This window comes from Nuphar pumila, chromosome 12 (assembly GCF_984573655.1).
Source record: "Nuphar pumila chromosome 12, dmNupPumi1.hap1.1, whole genome shotgun sequence".
Classification (NCBI taxonomy): domain Eukaryota; kingdom Viridiplantae; phylum Streptophyta; class Magnoliopsida; order Nymphaeales; family Nymphaeaceae; genus Nuphar; species Nuphar pumila.
Window position 1 is genome coordinate 89,950,176 of NC_143260.1, and position 12,122 is coordinate 89,962,297.

Below are 12,122 nucleotides of genomic sequence, written 5' to 3' on the forward strand. Positions count from 1 at the left end.
AACACCATTACAAGTTAATACTTAAATCTCCAAGGACCCAAATCCCAACTTGTACCACCAGATCCCCGCATGCTTAGGGAATCACAAGTAAATTGCTGACGTGATAGTACATTCAAGTTTCATGAGCAAAAGCATTTAATATCCTTCATTTGTGCAAACACTTTCATATTAAAGTGTGTGTGGCCGTGTACATGCCACTCCAATACCATCAAAAGCCGTGCTACAACCAAGTGGTAAAACTCTTAAATAAATACATATAATTGCATCAGACAAGCACCATTGGTTCTTACCATTTCATTGTGAAAACATAACGACGCACACAATATTTTATTTGCTTTGGTCGATGAGCACAGTTCATTTACGATACGACAAGTCAAAACCACCACGTCATTTGGGGTATTGGACCCCGTGCTGCAAAAGCACACATGCAGCCGCCTATGCTGCAACCCGAAACCTCACTAACAAGGCTAACTGTGTGGCAAAAAGAAGGAAGTCCAGTTGCGGCTGGAGTTGACCAAAACTTACCTTACCATCCTAGCTGTCGCGTCGGTGCCATGGGGCACCATGCACATGCAGCAGGCCCGGTTGGGCAGTGCTGCCGAGATGTGGCAGCAACCAGCATGCTGCTGGGACCCAACCACTAGCGCCCAACAGTAATGGTCCAGAGGAAGGCCCCCAAAGCAGGTCAAGGCAACGAGGGGGAGGAGGTCCGGGTCTGCTCTAGCTGGAGCAGGGTTTGGACCAACGTCCAGGCCCAACCCGTGGCACTGTTGCCACCAAGCAAAGGGGTGCAGGCTCACGGCCTGCACCCAGCTGCGCCCGCTTGCTGCAGCACGCCCAAACAACGCCAGCCTTTAGCTGGGCACAAAACGAAGAGCCCTTAACCAAAACTGGGTTCGGTTAGGGGCCTCTAGCAGGTCTGGACTGAACCCAGTCCAGACCATGTTAGGCCAACTAGTAAGTCCAGCCCACCTAAGTGTAGAGTGGGCGCTGGCATAGACCGCGCCAAGACTGAAGTAGGGAGAAAGAGAGACGTCCTCCAATCGAACCTTGTTCGGAGCAAACACTGGGACAGGTCTAGACCTGCTCGGTCCAGACCATGTCCGGTCAGAAAGGAGCCCGACCCACTCCAGCTCAAGCTGGTGGGCTCGGCTAAGGGTTATGTCAACCCAAAACAAGGGAGGGCGCCCAGGCTGACCCATTTGTGGTCGGCCTGGGGGTCACCCACACACAACATAGCGTCCAGAAATTTCTGGACGCCCAACAACAGGACGAAGAGGGGCAAAAGAAGAAGGGCTCCACCCGACCTACCCAGGCCAGCATGGCCCAAACCCAAGACGGTCGGCACAACTGCTGGGCAAGGTCTGTCAAGGGCTTCCCAGCCAACCGAAAATGCTTGGAAGAAAAACACTGGATAACAAACCAACCAACAAACAAGCTTGGAAAAATGCATAACACAGAAGTGGCTTCTAGCCATTGCGAAAACCTAAAACCTATCCACGATGCGTGCCAGAGCACTCAATGCATCCAACAATAAAAACCCGAACCATTAACAAGCTAACAACGGCTAGATGGCAAAATGGGGAAAACCCAATGCATGAAATGTTTTACCACAAATGCAAGAGTTTTCTCAATGCAATTGTTATCATCGCAAATTTTTTAACCTTTTGCAAATCAAACTGACCTTTGAAAAAGATTTTGAAAATAACTCACCTCCGTTTTAAAAATGCGGAAAAATTCCGTAGAATGGGGCTCGCCTGTCGGTACGAGGTTCAACCGTTCCTGCCACCTTTAACAGGGGTAATTGAACCAAGGATCAATCTTATGCTCTACTCTATTCAACTTGTCTAAATCATATTCAAATTTCTAAATGCACATAGAATCAGGCATGTGCTATGAATTTTCAGAAAATGCACATTTTGAAAACATGATTTTGCTTTGAATGATTGAAATATTTAGAAAATGTAAATCTTGGAAAATCGTGAATTGGGATTTGAAATATACTTCTGAGAGAAATAAAATCGATTTTGAGGAATCCTTGACATTTGGTGAAAATCGATTCTGAGAGACTTGGTTTCTCTGAATTCAAACTTTGAAATTGAAATTCTAACTTAGAAAATTTGAATTTGGAACTTGGGAAATATTTGAAATATCATTGGCAAATCCATATTCTTTTGAATAAGACTTAGAAAAATTCTAACTTCAAACTTTGAAATTGACTGCATAACTTTGGAAAATTGAGTTTATGAACTTGAAAAACACTTGAAATATTCTTTGAAATTCAATGCTTTTGGGAAAATCGATTTTGCTATAAGACTTAGGAGATTTTGAGAAAATGAACTTCTTTGAATTGAGATTGGAATTGGCAAATGCATGAAATGAATGAATATGGATTTGAGGAATTGAGAAATACTTTTTGTATTTTTGAGAAATGCAGTGCATTTTTGAAGTTAGCCTAAGAGTGTAGGCTGAATGTGGCTAATGTGAAGATCATAAATCTAGGTATCATTCGTATTCTGACTATGGCCATAAATACAAATTCCACCAAGTTTATAAACTTCATAGAAGCTAGTGCATGTGCCATTTGTGTAGACCATGGTGAATTTGTAAAAATATGCATGAATCATCATCCATCACACATTATTAAAAAAAATAAACTATATGCAATGCTGCCTAAGCTAAGCAGGAAATGTAAATTCTTATTCCAAAGTTTAATTACAAATTACATCACTATTGAAATTTAAATACATGAAAAATAAAGTCTTCAATGTACCTGCAAAACTAGAAAACTTGATTAATGAAAATATGTTGGCTTTTCTAGATTTATCCAGTAATATCTAGAAATTACTGGATTTTGCTAGATATAAGCCTTTTCCTTGATTCCCTTAAATAAAAATGATAAAAATATGAATTAAACTTAAATAAACATGAATATAAGATATGAAATTTCGAAATTGGGTTCAAAATGACAAAAATACCCCTAATAACAAGACTATGGCCTTGAAATTAGGGTTTTCAGAAAGATATTTGGTAAAATACAAGTTTTGAGGTTCAAATGAAAATAAATCAAACTAAATATGCTATGGAATGATTAAAAATATGAAAATTAGGGTTAGAGATTTCGAAATTTAGGTCAAATGACCAAATTGCCCCCGATAGCAAGACTATGGCCTTGAAATCAAGGTTTTTTGAAATAAATTTTGGTAAAAACTTAGGTTTTATGCACTAAATGAAATCAAATGAGCATTAAATTAAACCTAAATCATCCTAATATGATTATGAATATGATTAAACCCTAAAAATATATGCTTATACACGAAAATCCAAGAATATCACAAAAACTGTGATTTTAGCAGTGTTTTTGGATCTTTCAGGAACCCGGTTTTGCAATTTGCTTAATTCAGAGATCAAATGGATTCCAAAATCCATAAAAATTGGTACCTGCACTTGTTATAACCCTAATGTCGAATTGGAATTATAAAAATAATTTTTTGACATTGAATTAATCCGAAAATTGCATTAAACCCTAAAAATATGCTATTTTTGACCTAATTCACCAACCAGGCTCAGTCGAAGACCTAAACCAGGAGTCAAATATCCATGTAAATTTATGAAATTTTACATAGACTAACTAAGAAGAAAAACAGAGATTTCCCAATTTACAGATCGGAAAAAGCATCTCTGGTTAGGGAGAAACCCTTCCGGCAATCTGAGCTAAAATATATCACTTTTAACAGGGATTAAAACGACTACTTCAGATTGAAAATACATACATAAATAGAAATTCTAAACAAAAATCTCTGAAATTTTAGTGGTGAACAGTAGACAGAAAAATAATAATACTCACTTTTTACAGATCTAAAATCGGATCTGTGGTTTGGGATTTATGACTAACACAAGTCTGATTAGGGTTTTGGTAAACCCTAACGAGTTTTAAATTTAAAAACAGATTCTCTGAAAGGGAAAAAATACTAAACAATGATAAAAAAATCCGAAAATTTCACAGAAGACATATCTACTCAATGTGAATCCATAGCACTTTACAGATCTAAAATCGAATATAAGATGAGAGAAATATCATAACAGCAAGTTACCTTCTTGATTTTAACCACGATTTTAAAGCTTTAAAAACCTGATTTGATGTCTGATTTTTTTGACAGGGTTCCTGAGATCTAAAACCTCTGATTTTTCTACAGTAACTCAATAAATCATGCATGCATCACATATAAAAAAATCAGAAATAAATAATGAGTACTTCAATCCGAAATAACATTATCTTTACTGTTCTAAACCTAAAACACACAGAAATTTAAGAAACTTGAAAAACCATGCATTAACTAATGTAAATCAATCAAACAAACCATAAAACAGTAAATAAAAATTATTTCTATGCTATAGAACGTAAAACAAACATTAATAAACCATGAAAATAAAATAAAAACAGGGAATCAATGGCTGGAATTTGATATCACCTTTAAAACATAGATTTAACCCATTAAAAGAGTAAATCATATATTTTATTGGTTAATAATGTAAAGAATCATATTAAAATCAATTCTAATGGATTAAAATTCCTGTGAATCACATAAAACAGGGTTAGATCACCTTCTTGGATCGTTCTTTCTGATTCTTTCTGATTCTTGAGGTGAAACCATGGTTGAATCCATGAAATAGGAGGTATTATTGGCTAAAATTGATTTAAAACTATTAAAAACATGAAATAAAAGCTAAAAATTAAACAAAATAATTACCTTGAGGTGGCTGCAATGGAGGAAGGGCTGGAGAGGAGAGAGAAGCTCCAAGAATCCCAAGGAGAGCAAGTTGGAAAAATCGACCCCCCTATGGCCTTCTATTTATAAAAAAAATTTAGGTTAAAAATCAAATGTTTTAAAAAAATTGGACTCTTCTAAGGGGGGCGATTTTGGGGTGTAAAGACTATCCTACCCCTAGCCTAAATTATCCTATTTAATACCTAATTAACCCCTAGACTCTCCTAAAAAATCCCCAAATGTAATGCCACTTGGCATTTTTAACATTTGAATTTTAAAACACCTTTTAAAAACCTTTAAAAACACTAGTTTTAAAAACTAAACTTCAAAATGAGTTTTTAAAATGAATTTTGACTCTTCTAAACCTCTAACACTAACCAAGACACTGACTAACCCTAGTCTAGCCCTGACTTACTCGAATATGGCGCCACCCCGAGTGGGCCCTACTTGAGTTTTTACAAAAAGATGATTTTAAAACTTGAAATTGAAGGAGTTTTCAAAAGATTTTCAAAAGTAAGCTTGAAATTAAAGGTTTTGAAATGACATAGGGTTCTAACTGGGTCAAAACTCCTCTGGATATGGTTCCAACTGAGTGGGACCACATCGAGTTTTGAAGAATTTTGAAATAAACACTGAAAATGGCTTTGAAAAGGGGTTAAAATCAGTATTTGAAATTCAAGATCTTTGAAAATAGGGTCTCAAGCGAACTGAAACTACGAATTAGAGTCCTGAACTCTTAGGACTCTGAGATTTTAAATTTTAGAATTCAAATGTAAAATTTTTTGAAAGATTTTACCAAGAAATGATGAAATAAGTCAGAAAACACAGTCAGGGTTAGACTCTTAACTCGACCGAACTCTAAAATAGAGTTTTGAACTAACTGGACTCTGTAAAATGACCTAAATTTTGACAATAATCGAAAAGACTGAAAATGGAAGTAAAACAGATTCCAAACCAGACTCCTGACTAGATTAGGACTCTGGGACAGAGTCCTGATCGGACTGAAACTTTCAAAACTTTGAGAAATTTGATGAATAGAGAAATTCAGAAGCGACACCATCTCAATGGGCCTCATCTGTGAATTGAAATCGATTAAAATTTGAATTTGAAATGAATCCAGATTGTTTTCTGAGAAAATATTTCGAAATATAAAGTCCTGGGTTGGAAAATGACAGAGTATTGAATAAAAACCCAGGTTTTGAAATTGATTTTGAAATAAAAGCTTTAAAATTCAAATCTGGATTGAATGTTTTGAAATAGGAGTGCTAGATCTCGAAAATGAAATGCAATGCGATGAAATGATATGCAAAATACATGTAATGATATGCAATGACACATGAAATAGACAAACACTGGATGAGGGTGAAAAGTTGGGGTGTTTACAGCAATGCAGCATGCACTTTAAATCCATAGATTGAAACGAAAGCATGAAACACACTACGACAAATGCAAAAGCACAAACAAGAATCTAACTCATGGCGTCTTACCTCTATTTTGTTCAATGCCTTGCATGCAAAACAATGGAAATGAGTAAAACTCAAAATGACTTCAAATGGTAAAACCCAACACGTTTTCAAATGAGAAAAGCCCAAAATGAGTTAAAAGGCAACACATTTCATAACAAACAAAAAGGATGCATTGCAAGTATGCCAAAGACGAAATCCACCTTCATGGGTTGGTGTTGGAGTGTCTCGCTTACGAGGCTTTAGAAGATGGAGGAGGTTGCTGTAAACACCCCAAATTTTCACTCACCTCCCCGACATTTTCACCAAACATCATCATTCAGCCTTTGAAATCGCCGGAGGGCAAAATGGTCATTTTCTGAGTTCGAACCTTGTAAAAGTCCAAATTTCATCTAGAACTCTCAAAATTTCCCTATTTTTAGCTCAGATGTTCAAAATTTTACTCCTGACAGGAGACAGACATCTCCAAGTCTTGATTCAAGATTGCATTTCATAAGACATGACATTGCATATCATTGCATGAGCATTTCATATCACTACACTGCACAGCATGTCATTTTGAGGTCCAGAACTCTTGATTTCAAAATTTTCAATCCAGATTAGAATTTTAACTCTTTTCAAAATGGATTTCAAAACCCTGGGTCTTCAAAATTATCAACTCTTCCCATTTTACCCCCAGGGCTCTGAATTTCAAAATATTTCCTCAGGAAAACAATCTGGATAATTTTCAATAAATTTCAACTCAGATTTTGCCTTTTGTCAGCTATTTCAACTATCTTCCTTTTACAAAATCGCCCTACAGGGGCCAACTCTTTCCAAAATTTCCTGTTTTACCAATTAGTCTAGATTTTATAAAAATTCCAAAAAGAGGTTTTGTTGTTTTATCCTTATTTCAATAAAGAAGCAATGTGGGACCCACATTGAGGTGGTGTCACACAGGCTTTTCTTTTGAAAAATTTGAATTTTGAAAAACCCAAAAATATAGGAGCCTTGTCCCCTGGATTGGTGCCACTTGTCTTTTCTCTCTCCTCCCATTTACCTGCCATGTGTCAGCATAGGGTTCACCTAGAGTTGGCGCTACATGTCACCTTCTCTCTTCTGCCACCCTTTGACACGTGTTAGTGTGGGGCCACCTTAAGATGCCGCCACATGTCATTAGTCATCCTCTTTATTTTATGCCACGTGTCAATTTCTACCATCTTCAACCTGTGCCAAGTGTCATTCCAAGGTCACCATGAGATGCCACGTGTCATGTGTTGTCCTGTTCAGAAAAAGTAGAACTTGTCTCCCCTGAGGTGGCACCATTTGAATTATGTCTCCTGCAGGTGACACATGTCACTCTCTCCTTTCCTCAGGAAAAGCAAGCGACACGTGTCAATCTTTGCTCCTTTCAGAAAAAGCAGAGGACACATGTCTCCCTCCTATTTTTCTCAGAAAAGTAGATGACACATGTCATCTCCAGCTTCCTTTAGAAAAAGTAGAAGACACATGTCACTCCCTGCTTTTCTCAGAAAAAGCAAGTGACACATGTCACCCTCTGCTCTTCTCAGAAAAAGCAAGGGACACGTGTCTCTCTCTGCTTTCTTCAGAAAAAGCAAGTGACACATGTCACTTTCTGCCTCCTTCAGAGAAAGCTAGAATTCAAATGTTCAAACTCCAGTCTGAGGTGGCGCAAATCCTGAACTTCACCTTTTCTATTTTGTGTGTGATGGTGCCACGTGTCCCTTTTCCTCCCTCTTGCCACATGTCATTGTAGGAGCCACCCTGAGGTGGTGCCACATGGCAGTCTCTCCTTTCCTCTAGAAAAAGCAGAAATTTAAATTTCAAACTCTCTCTGAGGTGGCACCATCTGAATCCTCTGCCTTTCCTTCTAACACATGTCAATGAAGATGCTCTGAGATGGCGCCACATGTCAGTCTCTCCTTTTATCAGAAAAAGTAGAATTCAAACCCCTCTGAGGTGGCGTCTTTTGCTTTCTATGCTCCTACCTTCTGACACATGGCAATGTGGATGCTCTGAGATGGCGCCACATGGAAGTCTCTCCTCCTTTCAGAATAAAGCAGAATTTGAATTTCAAACTCCAAGACAACACCCTCTGAGATGGCGCCACATGGAGGGCTCAAATTAAGCTTCTTTGAATTTCAAAATTTTCCAAAAATCTCTATAAATACAAGGCCCCATGCCCAGCCTAGGGGAGCTTCTTTTGGATTTAGCATTTTCACTCTAAGAGCCCTGTTTGAGAATTGAACTTCAGAATTCTATTTTCATTCTTTCTTGGTTTCCTCTGGATTCACGCCCCTCTGGAGCCCATTATCAAGGTAGCCACTCATTTTGGGAGTTCCAAAACTGCTGGAGAACACAAGGTAAGCCTCTATTCCTATTGATTTCACTATGATAATTCTTTTGGTTTGATTCGTGTTGTCGTTTGAAGAAAGAGCTCATCCGAGGGATGGATTGAGCTATTCTCATAAAAGGACATATATAAAAATACATAATTATACTTCCTTGATGATTTTTAACATGCATGTAGTTAGCTAGATTTAATTTGCATTTTATTTCATTCATTTAGTACATTTCATGAATTAATTAGGATTAATTTAGCATTTATTTCAATTCTGCTTATTTTCAGTAGGTCTCTGTTTTTGTCAGTCAGTCCACACATCATTTCATGCATTTTTTTTTTATTAAAAATCCCAAAAAAATCACTAAATGCGCCATTAGGTGTCCCTAAAATTTTTCCAAAAATTCGGAGTTATTTGAATTTGATTACTACGGTAAACATTCAAAATGGCAAGTCGTGTTTTGTCACCCGGGATGCGTTTTGAAAATCATTTGTCGACTTTTAAAATCGAGATATCCCTCATGGGAGATCCGATTTTCGATCCGAAAACTGTTATGAATTCGGGAGAATGTCTAGTTTATAATATGATTTTTTCATATGTTTCTGATTTTTTTTAATGTCTCGCAAAAATCCAAGAGTTCGGGACACGTGTCAGAGCCTAATTTGGGCCTCTGAGATCTTGGATCGACTTAGGGATATGGTTTCTCTTTGTGTGTTGCTCCAAATCCAAAACTAAAAAAATTGAAAATTGTGTCCGAGATGTCCTCTGTTTGCATCTAAAAGCCTGTGATTTTTAGAACAGTGTTGATACCTGCTTCGGAGTTTTTTGTCAGTCCTCTGTTTTGCTACATTTGTCTGTTCTGTTAGTTTAGGCAGGAATAGTTATATTGTTCTCTGTGTTTCTGTTGATCAAATGCCGAACTCATAAACATGAAAGTTGTTCATGTAGGTGTCGTGCATAGCTCTGATTAATTTCATAAATTTCCATGGCCGTTTTCTATTTGTTTGGAATTTTACATCAGATTAGGGTGATTTTTACCTCTGTCTGAACTAAATCCCGGTTATTGAACTCACCATGGCTCAAATCCCGAGGCTGTAAAAACAAAAAATGTTCCATTTCGGGTCCTTTAACAGTTTGCAAAATATCAGAAGTTTTCATGGTGTAAATCTTGCATTATCATATTAAGCATTGCATTTGGTTCAGATCCTTAGGCAAAATCCATCATTTTTAGGACTTCTTTTAAATTTTAGCATTTAAATCATATCATTTCGTAGTTTTTAGCATTCTAGGCTGTTTATCAGAGTAATTATATGCTTCATACCGAATTTGGTGCAATTTGGAATCCATTTGAGGTTCGGATTAGCCATAATACCAGAACAGGGTCCCGCAGGACCCAGATCCAAGTGAAAAACAAGTGAAATTCGGTATTTTGGATAAATTGCAAAATGTCAAATTCCGATTTTACAGTCCTAATGTGTTTAGCAGCATGTCATCATGCCTCATACTGCATTTCATCATCATTGGATTCAATTTGAATTTCGAAATCTCAATTTTAGCAAGTTTTCCTTCAAAAAACCCTGATTTTAAAGATGTAACTTTAATTTTAGGGGTATTTTGGTAATTTTGACCACCATTTCGAATTTCAAACTATTTTTCACTGAATTTCTTGCATTTTACATCATGTCAAATATCAAGGAAGCATGAGAATAGGGTTTATATCCAATTAAATCCAATAATTTCATAATATTATTGGAAAATTTTGGAAAAACCCACATATTTGAGCTAACCTTATTTCAAGTTTGGCAGGGACATTCAAAAGAAGGAGCTGAAGTCTGCAAATTTCTTTTACTTCCTTTATTTAGTGATGTAATAATGTAAATTTTGGAATAAGAGAGTTAATTTCCTGCTTAGACTAGGATGCATATCATATAGTTTGAATTTATGCAAATATCCTGCTTATGTGATGCATACATCTTATTTCAAAAGCACTATGGATGTTCACGAATGGCACGTGCACCAACTCTTAGGGAGTTGATGGACTCGGTGGGATCCATATTTACGGCCCTAGTCGGAATATGGACGAGACCCAGATCCATCATCTTTCTACTAGTCACATTGAGCCTACACTCTTAGGCTATCTTAAAATGCACATCATATTTTCAATGTTTTCAAAGCATTGTGCATTAAATCAATTAAACTCCGAACACATTCATGGCCATAGTCAGGATATGCGAAGGATTTATTTTGACTTAATACACATTTTTCAAACAAATTTCTTAGAAAAGCTTTCAAAGTGCATTCATTCACTCATATCATTTGCATCATGAAATCATTGGTTTTATCGTGATTTTCCCAAGAAAGTTTCATTCTCAAGAAAATCGATTTCTCAAGAAACTCTGAGTATTTTTCAAAATCGGTTTTCCCAAAGTCAAGTTTTCACAGTTTTCCATGAAAACCAGTCTCTCAAGAAACTTCTAAGTTGGATTTCCAAAATCAAAGCTTTCCCTCTATTTTCCCTGGAAAATGTTATTTCCTTAAGATTTCCAAAAGAAGTTTCCAATTTTCCTCAAAGATCAAACTCAATTTCCAAGTGTTTCAAGGTAAAATTCCCAGGATTTCGATTCCCCAAGTTTTGAATTTCCTTCTCCAATGAGTTTTCCTATAAATCTTCCATCATTTTCCTAAGAAAACTTTCAAAGTCCAAGTTTTCCTAAGAAATATTTTCCTTTTCAAAAGGTTCATCTTTTCTCAAGAATCACTTCCATTTTCCCAGGATTTTCAACCATTCATGATTTTCCCACAACTTCATGAACTTTCCCGTGACTTCAAAAACCCTTTTTTTCACATGAGTTTTCCTGAGAAATTGACTTTCATCTTTTTCCTAAGAGAATCTTTTCAACTCCAAATATTTTCCAAGCATACATCATGTTTTCCCAAGCTGCATTTTCCAAAATCTCATAGCACATGCCTGAATTCTCTGTGCATTTAGGATAGAACATAACTTTGATAATTTCTCTAAGTCAAGCACAATTTTGGTCCTTGGTTCGATTACCCCTGTTAAAGGCGGCAGGAACGGTCGAACCTTGTACCGACAGGTCGAGCCCCATCCCATGGATTTTTCCGCAATTTTCAAAAACGGAGGCGAGTATTTCAAAAGCAATTTCCAAAATCCGGTCAAGTTTGAATCGCGAAAGCGTTTCCTCTTTCTCTCTTCCGCAAGGAAGGGAAGACGGGGAAAAATTTCGCGACGATAACAGGTTTGGCGACCGAGATGGAACCTGTCCTTGTCTGACCTAAATTATGCTTGACTTAGTTTAATTATCAAAATTATGTTCACAAAATGTCAGCTCTTTTACTTTCAATATCATGTGAGCCTAGGAGCCTAGATTCTGACCTAGCTGACATTGATTGCATATAGCTTAGGCATGGTTTGGTAGGACCATATTGAGGAGATATTTTCATGCTCACATAGACTTAGGTCTAAACACAACTCTCCTCAATTTAGGATCTGAATGCAAACAATGTATGCTTCTTCAAAAGATTTTCAA